The sequence below is a fragment of the Equus quagga genome, chromosome 14 (assembly GCF_021613505.1).
Source record: "Equus quagga isolate Etosha38 chromosome 14, UCLA_HA_Equagga_1.0, whole genome shotgun sequence".
Taxonomy (NCBI): Eukaryota; Metazoa; Chordata; class Mammalia; order Perissodactyla; family Equidae; genus Equus; species Equus quagga.
Window position 1 is genome coordinate 46,602,293 of NC_060280.1, and position 20,699 is coordinate 46,622,991.

The following is a 20,699-nucleotide window of genomic DNA, read 5'->3' on the forward strand; positions in this document are numbered from 1 at the left end:
ACTTGTCTTTATCTCTGCAGATCTTACCATGGTCCAAGCATCATGATTTCCTACCACGCTCCTGGAACTACCTCTTCATGGGTTTCTCTGATTCTTTGTTGCTCCCTTACAATAAATTTTTCCTCTCAGGAGCTGGTTATCTTTTTGAGATGCAAGTCAGATCAAGTCACTCCTCTGTTTTAGACATTTTAGTGTTCTCTTATTGCCCTTCAAATAAAACCCAGAGTTCTTACCATGACTTCCAATGCGCTAGATAATCACACTTCGCCCTCTTCACTGCCCTCATCTTATTCCCCTATTCTTGCCATATCCTAGGCACACAGACTTTTTTTCCCTTTAAGTTTGGTCCCACCTCAGTGTCTTTGCACTTCTTATTGATCTTTCCACTTAGTCCTTTACTTAAGTATTGCCTCCTCAACCTAGACTTTATTGAGGAATGTATCTAAAGGATCACTCCCTATTCCCACCCTTGCTCAGAGTAATTTCCTATCATATTATCCTCTTTTATTATCCTCGTAGCATTTATCACTCATGAAAATCATCTTATTTGTTTGTGTGTATTTATTTTTCCATCTCCTTTCATCTAGAAAGTAGACTCCAAGAGACCAAAGCTTTTGGTCCCTAAAGCCTGGATCGGTGTTTGTCACACATAGGCACCCAAAACTCTCATTGTTGAATGAGCTCATTGCTCATTGTTGAATGAGCAAATGAATGAATGAATGAATGAGTGAATGAATGAATGAAATGGATCAATCAATCAGTCAATGGGAACTATGTTTTTCATTCTAATAAAAAGGAACCCCTGTCACTTTGATTCAGTAGGTCTAACAAATCCTCTGATTCTTTTTCCGGGCGATATGCATGGTAATGGGAATGGCAGGGTAAAATTTCTGGGGCAAGTCTTTTAGGGTGTGACTTTCAGTAACAGATGGTACAACTCAGATAATTTGATGTTAAGAATGAAATGTCAGTCAAACTCATCTAATCGGATAGAACTTTCCATGGACCAATAGGAACATGCTTATGTATTTCCAGGATCAGGGACTGATATGGGAAAAAATAATATAAATGATTCCCCTCCTGCCATTACCCTTGACCTAACTTCTCCCTGGCTGCACAGAAGAGGGGACATGTGTAGATTCCTCAGGAAATAGATTCTGAGATGGCATTTAGCATGCAGGAAGTTTATTAGGAAGTACTATTAGGATTAACACCTGTGGAAGGGAAGAGAAGGAAGAATTGAACAGAGAAGTTGAGCTGTGATTCAGTCTCATTGGAGGTCTCAGCCAACCCTAAGGGGAGTTCTGAAGCTGGAGTGACACTTCATTTGTCCCAAGCTGGGGCAAGGAGGCTGAGCCTTTATGGCTCCACTGTGATCAGTCATTGGATGTGAGCTGCTCTGAAAAGGTGCACGGCTTTCAGCCAGGCAGCTCTCTGGAGCAGAGGTGATCCCTCAAAGGGAAACTGGGGCTCCCAGCCAGCCATGCTCCCAGCAGCTGGGAGAGTCAGTCAGTCACTCCTGAAGGGGAATCTGGCTGAGGATCCCAGAGTCCACCACAGACCCAAAGTCCAATAGGGACTGAAATTAACCCTCAGCCACCAAACAGAGAGGGAATGGAGAATGTGTCATCGCTGCTCTGAACCAACATCACAGAGCCTCTGGGCAGTCTGGAGTGTCCTTAAGCACGACATTCAGCAGCTGCTTTTAAAAGAGAGGCTTTGTTCTTGTTCTGATTTCTGATTGTTGTTTTTCTTTGTTTTAGTTTGTTTATTTCCCACTTAGGAAATGGAAAGTCTTTTCTCTTTGCTCTGTGTCAGACTGTAGCTAAGCTCTTTTCAGTCTAAATTCCTGCCTTTTCAATGGAGCCTCCCCCTCTAAGTGACTCTCTAGGTAGCAAGAGTCCATTCTAGGATATGTTACTTGCTTCAATCCATTCTAGGATATGTTACTCCAGGTTCTGGGACACAGAGGGGTGCATCTGAAAGAAATCCTTTTTTTAAACCCAATAACAACCAGAAACTAGTTATAGGAGTGGACCTGAGAAAATCTGTGATGAGTGTACTGCTAAAGTTCAGAAAAGAGGGAGCAATTATGCCAAACTGTCTTACTCATGTTTTTTGTTTTGTTTTGTTTTTAATTCCCTCTAATGTCCCTGATGTTAACAATTTCTATTTCTTTGGACCTCAAACTCTAGTGTGTCTTAGAATAAGTGGGTGTGCTTATGAAAAACAGATTGTTGAGCTCCATCCTCCAAGAGTCAGAAGTTCCAAGTGGGCCCAGGAATCCGCATTAAAATAATCCAGATAATTTCTGATGCAGGTGGCCCAGAGACCACATTTTGAGAATCACTAATTCATTTCATGGGCTGGCAAACACCATGTAACTAAAACAACACTCCCAGTGACTAATTCTTGTGAGCAATACAAATAATGTAATTTAAGCAAGAGCTTAAAGACAGGGCTGCTGCCTTGCACAACTCCAGGAACCCCATTCACACAAAACACAATGGAATTATGCTCCAAGGCTTCCATTCAAGCTGCAGTCTCCCCTCTGTGAATAATGCTCCTGGACTGGTAGAAGAGGTGCCTGGTTGAAGGAAATACAAAGAAAGATTTTTACTCCCGCCCCTTCCACGCCATGTTACCCAGGACACAAACTTTACCTAATTTCTCCCCAAAGTCACCTTGAGCCCCTTTTGCCATCTTTCTCATATGATGGCGACCCTCTCCTTTATAGGAGGCAAGGAGCATTCCTTAGTGTCCTGTTTCCTCTAAGCCACTCCCTCAAACTTCTCTCAGGCAATGTAGTCTCTAATTGGTAACCTAGCTTCTTTGATGGCTCAGCCTCTTTTTTTCTGAATATTTTAAAACCACCAAACAAAACACAACATGTTATGAATAAGCTTCTACAGATTTACAGATTTATACAGATTTACCACAATTATAATGTGCTCAACCTAAAGAAGCCATTTCCTGCTTGGGGTTAGGTCACGAAAGGAACTATATTCACATTTGCTGTCAAAAGCTCCATTTGAAAAAGCAGCTGTGTAAATTAATCCCTCTTTAGGTCAAACAAAGAGACTTTGTATTTGTATAAGCAGATTTTTGGGAAATATGAATGTGCACTTGAAATATATCAGATATTGTATGAAATATGCTATGTGTATTAACTCATTTAATCCTCATCAAAACCCAAGATGGGAAGTAGTGTTAGTCTACCCATTTTATGGATGAAGAAGCTGAGGAACAGGTACTCTCTGAAAATCACATAGCGAGAACTGTCAGAGCCAAGACTTGTGCCTAGGTTTATGTGATTACAGAATCACAATTAACCCCAAAAATATGCTTCCTAAGACAAAGCTGATGCCTACATTGTGAGATTTCGCAGATATCACAAGGTCTTACCTGCCCCTAAGGTATCTTCCCCCAGTCTTGCTACCATAAAATTCCTATTATTAGACAAATTACTTGAGTTGAGACCATATTTTCAGAGACCCATCATTAAAGCAGGAATGTAGCCAGAGAGCAACAGGGCTTTTCCCCCTTTACACACAAGCACCACTAGAAAACATTTCCGGAATATTTTAGGAGATAAATCTGCTCTAATCTTGAAACACAGGGAACCAAAGGCCTCAGGGAAGAGGACTTAGAACTGGAAAATTTTGATGGGAGAATGAAAGGGAAGTGCTGGAGATTAAATCACTGATTAAATTTCATTGCACATCTCTGGGTAGCTATGATTGGTGAACACGCTTTAAGAGGTAAAACTAAAGAGAAGGGGTAGATAAAACAAAGTCAGGAGATGGGCTGCCCAGGACAGATTTAGTCAACTTTACCATTTTCCTTCATTTTTCAGTCTTCTTTCTAATCTGACATTCAGAAACGGACTTGCTGTGCATAGCCTTGAACTTTCCACCGGACGGTCACCAAACCTCTTTCTCCAGATCTGACAACTAAGTGCTTATTGATCACTTAAAACAAACCCCTGCCCGCTGGCCCACACTGCTCCCACATCACACTTTATCTTCTATCCTGCTTGCTTTTCCTCAAAACTCACATCGTTACCTGAAATCATATCCTATATTATATTTTGTTATGTTATATTATTTGCTTGTTTATTGTCTGTCTCTCTGTCAAGATAGTAAATTCCATGAAGGGTAACTTTGTCAATCTTGTTTATCCCTGTATTACAAGCACCTAAAATAATTCCTGAAATATAGTAGGTACACAGGAGATATTTGTTAGATGAATAAATCACTTACAGTACAGACTGCTATAAGAGATACTGAGGGAGGTAATATATAACACTATTTAGTGTTTACTATTTTCCGGGCCTGTTCCAAGCACTTCACATCCATTCACTCCTTTAATATTCATTATATTTCTATGAGATAGATACTATTATTATCCTTATTTCATAGATAAGAAAGCGAGGTACAGAAGGTTGTGTAACTAGCTCAATGTCATGCCTAGGAAGTGGCAGAGCCCAGATTGTCTGGCTCCAGGGTTCCTTTAAACACCACACTAAAGTAAGACAAGACGCTACCAGTTTGTTTGGGAAGAGAAGTCTTGCCCACATGAAAAATAAAGAAGTTCATTGTGAATAACAAATGAGGTATAATCAATAAATTTTCCAAGGGCTGAGAGGAGAGAAGGCTGCCAGAGGACTAAGATGGTCAAGGAAGGTCTCACAAATGTCTGAAATTTGGACTAGCTCTTGAATAATGGTTTGGCTAGTAATGGAGGTCTCCCGTCACTGAAACCCCAGTAATTACAGTAAAAAACTTTTGTTCCGCTAATGATCTAAAGGACCAATGATCACATGAAACACATATCTTTTTGAAGATTCTGTTTGCCTTGGCTTCAAAACATTTACAATGCTTATAAGGACCAGGGAAGAGAGGGAACACAGGCTAAGAGCCTGAGGATGTCAGTCCCCCGAGATGGTTCTGGAGGAGACAGCATTGCTTTTGGGACACCAGTGGCCCAAGAGTGTGGAATTCCTCCTGAAGAAGCGAGACAGTCAAAAAACATTCTTCCTCCCTAACTGTGTCTTCCATCACTGCAATGAAAACTGATATTATTATTACCAGAGTGTTTAGAAAGTCAGAGCTTTGTTAAGAAGGAGTCAGCTGTACCAGTTGGTGATTTCCCAAGTGGAGTCAAAATTTCAGTACATGATTCACCACTGATTGCTGTGATGATTATTGGGATGTCAAAAGACGGGCATTGCTGTCAATGAGAAATGAAGCTGCTCATTCTCTTCTGGGTTATGATCTAAGGGGTCTTAGGCACTGCAGGGTTTCAACGAGGTGGGAAATATGTTAGAAAACAACATGCAAGACATAGCTCCCATTTTTGGCTTCCCCATCTAAGACTTGGCCACAAGATTCCATTGGTGGTGCTTTCAATTCCTTCTATTCATCAGGGCAGCAGGATTCATGATTCAGTGAGCTAAGAATTAGAACCCTTTCTCTTGAAAATTGGTTTTTAAAAATGCCTGGTGGGTATGACTAAGAGGTTTTGTGCACTGGGGTTTCAGTTGATGTTTGTATTTTTTCTTATTATGACTTAAAGGAAAAAACCAAAATCTAAAATTAGCACTTGTTTTTTCCAACTTGGAACTTTGTAAACACACCAGCTATGGTGTGTGTGTGTGTGTGTGTGTGTGTGTGTTTGTGTGTGTGTGTTTTGCAATAAGCAATATTACAATTTCTTGACATTTTCATTGCTGTTTCTTGACATATTTAGTGAGGTTTTAAAGGTTTCTGGAGAGAGAGAGAGAGAGTGAAAAGGAAGAAAAAAATGGCTAGCTTCCAAATCACCATATGTTTCCAATTGCAAATTCAAAAGCAGAAGACAGGCCTTAACTCAAGCTGCACAGACTTTTGTGGGAGTTTTAGAGCTGGGGAGGTAGGTCCTCTTTTTAAATTTACTTATTAGAATTGCAGTGTTACCCAACAACAAATAATGGGCAGGAAGATAAAGCATTAGGAAAATATTCATTGAGTACCATCTATGTGTAAACACTGGGTGGGGGAGGGTATAAACAAGTTTAGATAGGATACAGTTGGAGATACAATATACGAGAGAAAGCAAAAATCCATTCCAAGATGGTAAATGTATTCGATCAGAAATTCCGCAGGAGATCAGAGTAAGGAGCTGACCTGGTAAAAGAAGGATTCATAGAAGAGGTAAAATTTAGCTGGGTCTTGAAGATGGACACTCAGACATTCCAGGTGAAAAGAACTATAGAGCCAAAGCCACAATGATGGAGTTGTGCAAAGCACATTCAGGTATGATGACTGAGTCTGTCTGACTGTAACTGAGTTTGTATGGGGTAGGGAGGGGATAATGGAGAAAAGATTGGAAAAGTAAGTGGAGGTCTGACTATGGTGAACTTCAAGGACATGCTTGATATGTTGTTGCTTTCATTGTTTGAATTTTATTTAATCCAAACAAGTCTACCAGTTGGGTATTAATTATTAGCCCCATTATATAAATGAGGAAATTGAAGCTCATAGAGGCTAACTGTCCAAAGTCAAATAGCAAACGTTGTGTAAATCCAGACTTGAACTGAGGTCTGTTTGATTCCAGATGCTCTTAACCTCTTTAGCTCCAGTGGTTGAGCAGACTCTAGTGATAACTGCTGTCAGCCGCTGAGTAGGGGAGGTCTTCCAGCAGTGATGTTTTATGGCAGGGCAAGGAAAGTGGAATGTGTAAATTAAACAGCAACTGTCTAGACCTAAGGTGACCATAGGGCATGGTGGAAGTAGCAGGACCTTGGGAACTATCATGCTCTGGATGAATCCTCAAGAGGGACCTTGTCATTGAAGGCTGGACTTCCTAGCCTCTAAGATGAACAGTTCTCCTTCCATATGAATGGCCCTGGAAAAGATTTCTTAAAAACCGTGTGTAGAGTGGGAAATCAGAGTAGTTAAGGCTATGGAGCCATGACAGTCCAACATTTCCTGTTTGAGTGACTATCTTCCTTGGAGCATTTAAAGATTTCTTGACTCAGGTTCTTCAGTCAAATCCAATTAATAAATGCACCATGGCACTGTGAGTCATCGAAGTGACAGAGGCTAGGGCCTCTTTGTTTGCAAGTAACGTGTATCTAATTGTAAAAAGACCTTATTGTTTTGTGTTACTGAAAAACCAAGCGGTTGAGGTGACTTCAAACATAGCTAGATGCAGGTACTCAAAAAATATATGTAATTTGTCTTTCTCTATCTGTTATCCTCAATATTGGTTTCATTCTCAGGCCAGTTCTCCAAGGGGTGGTAAATATGACTAACCGCAGCTTCAGGCTTACATATTTCAGTTCAGGTTCCCTAGTGGAATGAGGATAGTGTGATTTATAGAGTTCTCCTTTCTCCAGAAATGCAGCAAAATTCCAAGCACTAAGTCTCAGTGATCCAGCTTGAGTCACATGCTCATTCCTAAACCAATTACAAGGGCCAGAAGAATGCCATGCTCTGATTGGCTAGTCCTGGTTCCCACAGTTAGGAAGTAGGCCCAGCTGTACCCAAACCACAAGGTGTAAGAGTGGGGAATGGATGGTCCTCCAGGGAAAATTGGGCTGCTGTTACTAAAAGAAAGAACAGTGGTTGCTGGGCAGCTGTCATTATAATGTTGAAGGCACTTTTGATAGGAGGAGTGGAGACAGGGCAAAGGGAATAGATGACAAGGAGCCATCTGCCACTGTGACAAAGTGGAGTGGCTTCTAGGTTTCCCATTTTCTCTGGGACACCTGGGCCTCCCATCTCTCACAATTTCCCCTCTACACCCTTTGCTGCAGACTTGCCAAACGAGATGGGCTCTGTCATGCATCCAGGCCTTTGCAGGGGCTGCTCCTGTGTCTGGAATGTAGACCCACCCCACCCCACCATCCACCTGGTAAATGTGTGCTTTTACATTCTTGAGCATACCTCCCAGCAGCACATCAGACATACTTATCTGTCTGTTCCCATAGCAATTCAGCAATGTTTTTTTTCTTTTTGTGATGACCATTTCTTTTTATGGGTTTGCCTTGGGAACTGTGACATGTAGTAGGCCACGTTGATAAGCCCTAATAGTATGTTGAATAAATTGTTCCCTTGCTGTCTGTGAGGGAGAAAGGGGAACCCAGTTCCTTTTTTGTAGCTGATGTGTTATAGACCCTACATATAGGACATGCACATGCATAAATTGATATCAGCCTTGAGCAAAATTGTGTGAAAAGTTCTATGATCTCATTTTCTGCTGGGTTGCTCAGAGGGCCAACTCTGTCTTCCTCACAGAACATAAGTGTCTTTTAAGGAGATGTCAAAATAGAAAATCTAGAACTTTTCAAAAAGACTAATTTACATCCTTCCCTTACTGATATGGCTCAGTGTTGAATAAACCTTGGAGGTCTCTTCTGTGTGTGAGGTGGCTTGATCTTCCTCATAAAAGCTTCCTTATTGATATCACAATTTAGGAGACCACGAGGACAGGTTTTAAAAGATGGCAGAATATTCCAGGTTCCAGACCTGTCAGCATGCACGTTTGATGACAGAGTTACCAGTCACCTTTAGGTAACCCAGTTTACTCCAAAGGAGGAACCCCAGGGAAGCCTTCTTGGGATTAATATTCTTGCCATCGTTTTTCACAGTGTGGCATATTTAGGACAGGAATAGTCAGACACTTTATAATTAGGTTTCCCACAAGGCCACTGACAAACTCACAGCCCTAGCTCGTCACCAGGCAAAACTCTCGCCTTTTGTAGATTGCAAGAACTTGACCGGCAGCTTGCCAAGCTTCCAGAATGCAGCCAGTCCTGCCCAACCAGCCTGTCAGAGAATGAGGTGATTTATAAGCCAGAGTCTGAGGAAAACAAAGTGAAAAAGGAAAGGAAAGCCTCTGAAGAGGACAGCTAAGAATAGTTTTCTTTCTTCACCATTCCATGATGCTCTGGGGTAGGCTTGGCAATTGGCTTCTGCATGAGTCTTGGGGAAGCCCATGGCATAGTCACAGCAGACATTAATCACCACTCAGGGCATTCTTTCTCTCAGGACCTAAGCTGAGTCTCATCATCTTCATCACAGCCAAATATTTAGAAGAGATACATGAAAGAAAATTCATTCTTCTCTTGGAATGCTCTTCTATGGCTTTCCACTGAGTTCTAGTACCATCTTTCCCTACTCTAGCCAAATCTCACTGATTCTCTATTATTTCTCTTCTGTAAAGTCTACTTAAGGCTCTTCATCATTCCACACAGTTTAGCATTTATTTGTCCTCTATTTATCCTAAGTCTTTCCAGTAAGCTGGTAAGGGTCTTAATGTGCTCTTCTGTTTCCTTAACTTCCAAAGTGACTTCCAGAGTAAATACTCACAAATAACTTACTGATTGGTTAACGAGCTTTGCACAAATAATTTAGCTACTGAGGATGAGGGGACAAACTGATATTTATTTAGCAATAGCTGTGTGCCAGGCAGTGTGCTAAGTGCTGTATACACATTACCTAATTTCATCCTCACTGCAGAACCTTGAGGTAAGTATTAGCATCCCCATTTTTACATGTTAAGAAGCTGAAGTTCAGAGAAGTTATAAAACTGGTTAGTAATAAATATACCCCAGAAGAATGAATAGATTTAAAGAATGGCAGTTCTTGGAGAAATCCCACAGAAGAAATTGAGTTATAGAAGACATCATGTTTTCTGTGAAATTCAGTACACTTAGTAAGTTCTATATTGTGATAATGAAAGAAAAGAGAATAGTTTAAATGAGAACTGCCATGGAAAATCCAGGAAATATGGCAACTGCAATAACAGAGGAGTTAAAGGCTCTGTTCTTGTAGGATATATATAAATTTTTTAATGTGAATACATTTATTACTTTATTCTTACCAGCAAGACTTATTTTTTCCAGCTTTATGGAACTATAATTGACAAATAAAATTATATATATTTAAAGTGTAAAACATGATGATTTGCTATACATATACATTGTGAAATGATTACTACAATCAAGTTAATTAACAATCCATCACCTCACATTGTTACTTTGTGTGTGTGTGTGCACTAAGAACACTTAAGATCTACTCTCTTAGCAAATTCAAGTATACAATACGGTATCATTAACTATAGTCACCATGCTGTACATCAGATCCTCGGAATTTATTCATCTTATAACTGAAAGTTTGTACTTTTTGACCAACATCCCCCCATTTCCCCTACCCCTCAGCCCCTGGCAACCACCATTCTACTCTCCGTTTCTATGAATTCAACTTGTTTGGTTTGTTTTTTAGGTTTCACATATAAGTGATAGCATACAGTATCTGTCTTTGTCTGGTTTATTTCACTTAGCATAATGCCCTCCATCTTCATCCATGTTGTTGCAAATAGATTTTTTCTTTTTTATGATTGACCAATTTTCCATTGTATATACATAGTCCACATTTTCTTCATCCATTCAACTTCCCTTTGTCCATCAACACTTATTGTGTTTCCCTTTATTGAATATATATTTTTAAATTCCCATTCATTGTTTTTACTGTCCAAACGGTTTTCACTGTTGATGGTTAAAATTGTGCATTTTCATATATTCACTTTTTAAAACATAAAGATGAATAATGCTCAGTTTTCAGCCTCAAAGAGCTCAAGATCTATTGAGCAAGACCAAAACATAAACAGATAATTCTATTACATGAGAGATGAAGGATACGTATATACAGAGGATATTAAGGGACCTCAGAGAAAGAGAATATAGTCCAGTCTGGGGAATCTGGAAGTTTTCTTGGAGGAATTGAAACTGTGTTTGTCTTGCCACCAGTGTTTCACCAACACCTAGCATAATGCCTAATGCCTAATATGAACTCATCAAGCATTCGTAGGATAAATGAATGAATGCATAAATGATTGAGCTCTCAGTATTAATATTGGTAAGGAATAATGTTGACTCTCTAGCAGTGTTGAGCTCAATGAGTGCTGGTATGCAGTAGGTAGAGTGATGGGTTTAAACAAAGTAGTGTTTTTCTTCAAGTGGGTATGAACAAGAAGTTAAGGCTTGGTGTCACAGAATTATCTATAGTGTTTCAGTTACTCTGTATTATGCAAGGGGATTGAATAGGGGATTTCTCATCCTCTCTGGAGTCAATTTCACATACACATGCCTGACATCTCCCTCCTCCCCTTCAAAAATAAATTTCTTAAAAATATTGTCTACACTGACTGGCTTCCTTTTCTCACTTCCCACTGAGTTTTCACTCCACTTCTTTGGCCACTCCCTCCAGTCTCTTTTGAGAATTCCTTCCCACTTGCTTGCCTCTACATCTCTTCCTACCCTTCACGTTACCCCTGGGCTATCTCATCCACTCCCATGGCTTTCATTATATATGCTGCGGAGGATTTACTAAGAAGATAAGATAAGAAGAGAGTTCTTATCTCTCTTCTGTGCTCCAACCAGCCTCTCCCACTCCTTTGTGGACCTAACCATTCAGGTGTTCTTCCCACAACACAAGCTCAAACACCCTAAGTGATTTATTATCTTTCACCCTAATACGTTCCTTTTGGAATGTTCTCTGTCTCAGAGGTTCCAGTGTCTACCAAGCTGTCCTAGTCAGAAGCCTGGGGAATCACTCATAACCCTCTTTCCTCATAACATAGATTCTATTAATTAATCATCCAGCAAATCATCAATTCTACCTTCTTTATATTTTTCTGAATTTCTCAAATAACTGGCAATGAATATGTAATCAGAAAAATATCTTAATTAAAAGAAATATATTTTTTAATTTCAATTTGGGTCTGGTCAGTTTGGCTCATATCACCTCTACACTCTTGGGAAACTTACCGCAGACATTGGCAAAATTGGTTTTGTCTCTACGAACAGCCTGACAGATTTTGGCTTCTGCAAAAAGAGACTGAGGGCAGAGCTATGAATATTTAATCTGTTTCTCATTGAATTATCCAAAAAGCAGGAATGGAAACCCCACCCACTGACCAGCCCTAGTTGCATAACTCAACGTTCTCACATTTTACGGTTGGTGTCGCAAGGGAAAATTCAAAGCAAAACTATAGGCCCTTTATCTTCCTGCATCAGAGCCTTCCACAGGCTCAGGGGGTGAGAGTGTACCTTTCTGTAGAGACACCATACATCATGACTTCTAGAAGCAAAGCAAGCTGAGCTGATTTCTTGAAAGTCTGGGTAGCCAGGGCATATCAAAGGGAATATGGGATGGTTTATGTGGTTTGAAAATTCTTGGGGCAAAACTGTCTTCCTGTTGCTTTTGGAAACTACAGTCCAGAATTGGAAAGGAGGTAAACAACAGGAACTCCCTCACCACTTGGTTTGCTTCCTATTTGTACTTAGCTAATTATTTTATGCTAACAAGAAAGCATGTTTCTCTACAGTCTTTTTTTTTTTTTTAAAGGCTTGCTGCAGCCATGGAACACTTGCAAGATGAAAGCCAAATCAGTTCACTTTTAGTGTAGACACAAGTGAACCCAGGTGCATTCTACCAGGCAAACCAGTGAATGAACTTCCTCATCGATTTCCCTTCCTCTCTGCTCCATCGTACCTAGAATGGCCGAAATTCATTTGATACATGATCAGCCATCAACCAAGGCTAACAGTACCGAAAATTTCAAAGTAGTGGTTGGTGGTCATGAATTTAAAGTAGGGTTGGTAGTCATGTCCAGTGTTCCCACCTCCCAACCCCTAATAGGTATTAGTAACAACTAGCGGGCAAATCTCTCCCTTCCTTTTGGTAGCCCTTCAGCGGGCCCTTCCTTGGATTGTAACTTCTTCTATTCCTCTAAATCTGCCACTTCTATCTGCTTTCTTTGTTCCAACAGTTTGCTACCTGCCATTGTCTCCTCTATTCTTTTTGTCTTCATGGATTAACACCTTTTTCTATTCCTTTACAATTATTTTATCAGAATTTGAAGAAGGAGAGGAGATAAACCGGTAGCATCAGTCACTACTTTTTAACTAGAACTCTTAATTATTTTTGTATTTATGTTTTTGCCATTAAATTCCTTCAGGGCAGAAATGGGTTGATTAAATTCTGTCCTGACCCCCTTGCACAATGCCTGGCATTTTCAGTAATTCTTTCTGAAAGAAAATGGAATGAATTTCTCTAAGAGTCCTTTGCTAAGCTAATACCTAGAACGGGATGTAAGCTGCACATAAAAGTTCAACCAGATAATGATTATAGGGCAGATAATGATGTTAGGAATTGGGTCAAATGCTTTTGGATCTACAGAAAAGCCAAAATGCATTTTTCTAAATTGTGTTTTCAGAGATTTGATGCTTGTCTTTGACTTATATGTATTCAGGTCTCCAAGAAAAGTTTTCCCACTGCTCAAGTGTGGGGGCATGTTTACAAGCAGTTAGCCTTGGCCCCCTCACTGTCCTTCTACCACCACCGCCAACCCCTGTCATAGATTCATCTTCTCTGAGTTGTTTTCTGAGGCTGGGGGTGCCTGCCAGCCTGAACTCCTGGCTCAGGCAGCTGAGTAGGAGAAGAGGTGGGTGGTGCAATAATTTATTTTTGCATGCCTGATTTAAACCATCCCCTTCTAACCAAATGGGAGCTTTCAGCTATTAGAGAAGACGTGCAAGCCCCTTTTGTCTCTCTCCCTTTCAAGCTGCAAAGATGCCTTTCACCAGATCAAAAGATTAAGGCTCCTTCCAGAATTCCAAACCAGCTGGTTCTGAGAATTTTAAATGTGTCTGAAAAAAGCATCTGTTCTTTCCATGTTACTTCTATCTTCCTTTTATATTAAACACCTATTCATTTATGTTTGCTAAGGCTGATAAGTGGAGAATCTATAGTTTGTAAATCCAAAAGGGGAAGCCTCTACGTGCATTTATTATTTCCCTCATCTTGCTAGATCCATAAAGACTCTAAATTAAGGTTTTCAGTCCCTGTTTTTGACAGGCCACCAGCCTGACATCCTCAGTGTTGACTGCAGCTATCTTTCTCAGGGTAGAGCATGGCATTTGCACAAGCACTTGAGAAACTTAAAGCCTTGAGAGGCTTTCTTGAACTGGTGTTTTGAAACTTCCTAATGTCCCAATTAAAGAGGGTTGCAGTTTTCTCTGAGTTTCACAGCTCAGCCTGGTGTAATCTGGATTGGGACGGTTCCAGGAGAGGAGGTCAAAAAAAGTGCAGATTCATACATAATGTATGTAGGATTTTAATAAGCATCCTTTCATACCACAGCTTCTCTTCATGGTTTCCCATAAAACTTCACAAGCCACAGGCACTATGACTATTGTTTTTTAAAAGAGTAACAGAAGGAAATGTTCAACCTCTTGCAATCTAAGTTGCTCCAGGAATTAAAATGTCTTTATACAGATGCCTTACAACAAAAATCTGTACTCTATGACAGTAATCCTCACGAAAATTAGATAAACTCAAGCTGTATTAATTTACATCAAGCTTGAGAAATTTCAACACTCATTTCCCCTTTATAAAGTGAAGATCGATTAATGTCCAGTAGAAAAGGGGCTTTTAGCAATTACCTACTAATCCTAGAGATGGATTAGGAAAGAAGATATAATTTAAACAAAATAGACCAGGAAAAGCCTCTTATTTACAGTTGATTTTTTCTATTTTTATGTCATAGGATAAGGGCATATCAGGTTTGAATGGAACCTTAAAAAGTATATAAGATGCTCTCCCCAAAAATCTCTGCTTAGTGGTATGGAACACATTATTGATTGTTTACCCAAGAACCATCCTCATCTGTTCTTTTTCATTCAGGAACCCTTGGGAAGACATCTCTGAGCACCAGGAAAAGTCACATTGGGCCTTGATGGAAAGAACGACACATCACCTAGAGCTGATGGACTTGGAGCTAGATATGGTCCTGGATGAGATCCTGAATTGTCTTCCTTTGGGTAGCAAGTGAATGCATTTCACGTAGAAGTGGTTAGCCACTTACTAGATAACCTCCAGGGAAAGGGAATTCAAAATAATCCTCTCCATTCTTGGCCAGCCCTGAATATTAATAGGAAATATTTCCTATGTAAGAAGCTGAGGACTAGCTACGAATCTTTAAGTTGAAAGTCATAGCTCCCCAACTCAAATTATCATGATTTTTAAGAATGGATTAATTGGAAAGTCCTCCAGAGTTGCTGAAGCATAGCTGCATCCAGTGGTTCCAAGACTGACTGGGCTGACGTGTCTCTCACAGACTGTAACTGTGAGCATGGAGGATTCCGGTCCATCATTTCTAAGTCAAACATCCATCCCTAGGGACTGAGGGGGTTGGGGAAGAGGAATCAGTCTCCTCTGAACCACATGGGCTGAACAGAATTACTATGAAGTGGGAGAAGGATAATTACCCAAAAGAAAAATATTTTACTCACCCCATTCTTCATGGACAGACAATTTAGCACATTTCCCCTTCCCCCCTCGACCCCCAGTGATGTCAATTACTCCATTTACAACAGGAAAGAAAAGACATACTTCCTCTGCCAAGAGAGACATCAGTTACCACTAGCTCCTGCATTTAGCTGTAATCGAGATCCTCCCACTGACAAGCATTCTTTTAGGGCAGGGCCAGGTGTGGCTCTTCATGGACCCATAACTCATTACTAAGTACTACACTGAAGCGTTCTCCCTCAAGAAAAGAGTGTGCAATAGGGAGGGAAAATAACATATTCACAATTCAAATTCCCAGTTGGAAAAGGAGAGAAATTAAGACAATACACAAAGGTTACTGTTCCACAGCATATCCCACACAGGTGGACAGAATTAGCGGGAATCCCTGCATGCAGTGGAATGAGATAGTGAGATCTTGGACAGTCATTCTGGCTGATTCCAGCTTCTGCTCCAGGGAGAACTTCCTTAATCTTTGTCCTCTGTGGCCGTGTCCAAGAAGTGTCATATGATTCTTCTTTGGGAAACTGCCCTGCATTTATCGGATCTGACAGATTTAACAGTGCACTTGCTATTGATGCAAATCCGAAGTTTTAGGGGTTTCTTAGGGTTGAGATGTGATAGGCTTAGGATTTCTCTGGTGGTACAACTCCCTTAAAAACTCAATCAACAGCTGGCCAATTTGTTAGTAAACAGAGCTAGATATCTAGTCATGGTCTTTGAATCTGTAACCTGGCATTATAGTTTTTGTCTTAGGAATAGACATTGTTCTTTACCATCTTTCTAGCTCTCAAAGAACTGCTTCCATTTTGACTCTGCCTCAGAGCAACTCAAAACAATAGGCTGGACAAGGTAAAGCACAGGTGATTTGAGTGAAATACACAGCGACAGATGTACCCTCCTGGATCCCAATCTTATCCCATGCTATTTCTCCCCCTCCCTGCCTTGTTCCCATCAGCATTTGTTTGAGGTAGAGGCAGGCTTTTGGTGAACGTGGCATTGCATATCCACTGTGGCAGGTGGACGGAGTCTTCTGATTGCTCAAGCTCAGCCCTGTCCCGACTCCTGGGGAGCAGAATCATTCTCACCACTACCACAGGGACAGTACCTCTGCGCCCACCTCACATCCTCTCTGCTCACTTGTTTACTCGAGGCACCTGCAGCACCCAGGTGTAAAAGGACTGCAATTTGCCTTGGTTCCATTGTACGTCTGTCTGTGTCTGTGTATATATATATAGAGAGAGAGAGAATGTATATATAATATATATATATATTTATATATGTTTATATATATACATTATATATCTCAGTTACATTATATATTATATATACATTATATACTTACCACCTTCCCAAGACTTCTTTTTTTCCACCTAGTGGGACACTTGTGAGACCTGCTCGCCGATTCTGACACACGTGCAAACTGGAGATAAAAGAGACTTAACATCCCCTGGGCAACCCGTAATCAGTGGATACAGGAGCCTGTGGATAAATACCCCTCTCTTCTCTTCCATTTCAAGACACATTCCACACAGCTCCTCACAGGGTTCCTAGCAGGATAGAGCTTTTTTTCTTTACTGTTTTACTCCTCCTTGGCCCACACTCCTGTTCTTTGAAATTACTTCTCAGAATAAGTTACCTGCATGTGAACCTTCTTTCAGACCCTGCTTTTGGAGGGACATGGACTGAGGATGACTAGTATGGAATGAGACACAAATGAAGAGTGTCTCTGTTGGAATCCTGGTTAGCCTTGCGGCTAATGTGTATTGAAGCTTTACTCATAGCAGACATGTTTTGATGGGTGCTCCATGTTTTGACTCAATCAGTCCTCACAAGAAGTCAGTGAGGTAGGTGCTGTTTTACCTATGAGGCATGGAAAGGATAAATATCTTTTTCAAGGCCACACAGCCGTTAGGCAGAGGAGGCAGGATTTGAACTCAGGCAGTAGACTCCACAGTCTGTGCTTTTCATCACGACACTGTACTGCTCCTCAGCCCCATCATGTGGTCTCACACCTCTTTGATATGTTTGTGTAGAAATATTGGAAGACATCTTTCAGGTTTTTCATGATTTCTCCGGGTTAAACTAAGCATATACTTCTACAAATACTTACTGAGAAAAAACTGTGCTGAGCGATATGGCAGGCACTGGAAACACACTGATGAAGAAAACAGACCCTTTGGTCTCAAGACGCTTACAGACCAGCAAGAGCAGGGATGGATGCGAGCGCCGTGTGATAGCCATGGAGATAAGGGTCTGCACAGGTGTGATGGAACACCTGGAAGGTACAGTTGTCTCAGATCAGTGGAAATAGGAATGTGGGCCTGGTGACTCGGTGCTGGGAGTGACTGGAAAAGGGAGGTCAAGAGTGTCATACGTGACACGGACGCTCGGGTGTTCGCAGTGCCTCCAATGAGAGAACACTGCAGAAGGAGGACTGAGGAGAAAGGTAGTTTGGTTTTGAAATAAAATAAAGCTGCTTTGGGACCTCATATGACATACTCTCCTTGTCTTGTAAGCAAGTTTGTTTTAATGTGCAGAGTTTTGGGGACTACAAGGATAGGATTCTAGATTTTTTTTTTTTTTGTATAATAAATGTAAATTCTGTAATTCCAGCCAGTGGTAATCCTGCCTCTATCAACTAACATATGTACTCTTCTACTGAGCTTCATGTTTTTTAAAATGTCACCCCCCCTTTTCTTGAATATTATACTACTTTTTAAGTTGTGGTTTTTCCTGTTTTTGTTTATTTCTGTTTTTTTTTTTCAGCCACATCACACTTATGACTCTTACTGAAGCTGACAGGCAATCAGAATCTTTGATTTCTTTTCATAATTCTTTTCGTTTCTTGCTTAAATATGAGTTTATACTTTCTAAAATGTATTTCATGAAATTGGGCTCATTGTTTTAACTTGTTAAGATCATTCTGGGTCTGGATACTGTTCCTAAACATTTTAGCTTCCCTTCCAGTTTTGTGCCATTGATAGAAGGCTTTAGTTTTAATAATCACAAGAATAATCAAAGTTTCAAAAATCTACAAGTACCTACTGTCCTAACTTTAAAAAGGAGGAGAAAGAAAGATCTCAGCAAAGGTAGGCCACTGAGGTTAGTACTACTTTGTGGCAAAATTCTAAAATAAATTATCAAATACATTTTTGATAGCATTGAGCAAAGAAAGTGCTGATTGCTTGAAAACAGCAGAAGTCTACTAAGAAAAAATATACCAAACTAATCTAATTTCTTCCCTTCATGATGCTGCTAGATCAGGAGAGGAAAGGACTGCTGTCGACATATGGTATGTGAATTTCAGCAGGGAATTTAACATATTCAGTCCTTGCAGATGAGATGGATTGAATTATAACAGAATAAGGCATCCCAACCAACGGTGTATGGTGTATCTGAAAGAGCATGAACCCAGGTGTCTTGTCAAAATGGTGCTGAGTTCCCTTCCCTGCTCGAACACAGCAAAGAAAGATAAAGTAGTGGATGAAAGATCAACAGGTGTAGGCTTGCTCAAAGACAAGATAACTTCTCTGTACACCAAAGAAAGAGCAGAAATATAGAATGCTAAATGGGGTCCAAAGGCCATAACTTCAAAAATACATAGAGATAGCTGAACGTTTGAGTCCTAAAGGGTGAAAGGGACCCAAAACAGTCCATTCATACATTTGGGCAGCCATATGCAATCAGTATTTAAAAGGGCTGGATTTACGGGTTCTCTTAGAAGAAAAAAAAAAGAGGAGCTTGGACAATAAGAAGCCTATAACAACAACCTATTAGAAGTAACCATAGGCTCTCTATTTTAGAGGGAGTTTTATTGATCCCATCTACAATATTTTTTATGTAACTTGACTGGCGTCTATAGCTTGTTGAGTTTGATATCTCCACCAAGGGTTAAAGTCAAAACAAACGGATTACACGAGTCTAGAGTTCAAAGCATGGATCCAGATGTCAGCTGCTCAGGGCCCTGCACCCATATCACACCTATTCTTCTTGGCATGGACTTGGGCAGGGTGCTCCTATAAAAAACATTGTAAATGTCAACCCCTGCTTCTCATGTTGAAACCTCAGATATAAATGGTGCAGATCAGTAGAGACCTGTCTCATACTTGTCTGTTCCAAAACCTATTACTTTTTACATTGTGGCTTTTCTGGGAAATTCCTGACCATCAGAGCGTACAACGCTTTCCAAGGTGATTATTTTCTACTTACTAAAGTGATGTCTGAACCCTGCTGTGTGTGAGAAACAAAGGAATTTATTTTCGGATATTCATTCTTCTTTCACAGCCGTGTGGTCTGATGAGTTGACACTGAAAGACCGAGTATCCTGTCTGCTCTCCAAAGTTCAGCAGAAACCTGCTTAGATTCTGTGGTAAGAATTGTGTGGCAAGCTGGGAATTCTGGAACAAAGTGACATGCCTTGAAAACCTTTAATAGGCACACATAGTCCACAGACAACCCAAGGAAATTATTCAAATGAATACCAACCAGTGCTGTGATCATTTAATAAAGAACCTGGTTTGAATGCTTACATATATGTTTCCATTAGCATGCAATTTTCAATTGGATGCATTGGAAGGTAGTGGTCTGCAGAACGCCAGGGTGTGGGAAAGAACAAACGGTCCAGCTGTTTTGCAGTGGGAACACATTAGGGAAAACTGACACCCTGCAAAACATACCCAGCTCCTGCTTCTCTAAGCTGGAGAAGATGACCTCTGACCTCTCTGTGAACGTTAGTGCCAGAGAGTTAGGGGGATAGAGATTCATGACCACCAGGAAAAATAAGTGACTCACCTATGTACCATAATATTCTCTTTCCTTTCCTCTTCCCTCCAGTTTCAACTCCCTTTTCCCTCCCTTCTTCAGCAAATCGTCTGAAATATAAGGTCTCCATGCAGCCTGATACAGTAAATACATCCAGGAAAAGCTGGCCTCCTTTTTCTTTTTTTTTTTTAAAGATTGGCACCTGACCTAACATCTGCTGCCAATCTTCTCTTTTTCTTCTTCTTCTCCCCAAAGCTCCCCAGTACATAGTTGTATATTCTAGCTGTAGGTCCCTCTGGTTGTACTATGTGGGACGCCACCTCAGCATGGCCTGATGAGCAGTGCCATGTCCGCGTCCAGGATCCAAAGCGGCGAAAGCGCGGGCCACCAAAGTGGAGCGTGTGAACTTAACCACTCGGCCACGGGGCAGCCCTGAAGCTTGCCTTCTTAATGTCTTTGGCATTTTTCTTATGGCATCTCCTTGTTCACAATTTATTGGTCCTTGTGTGAACACCTGACCCAAACTAAACAATGAGTCTTTTCCTTGTAGTTTTGGGGTGAGATGGTAGAAAAGTCTGC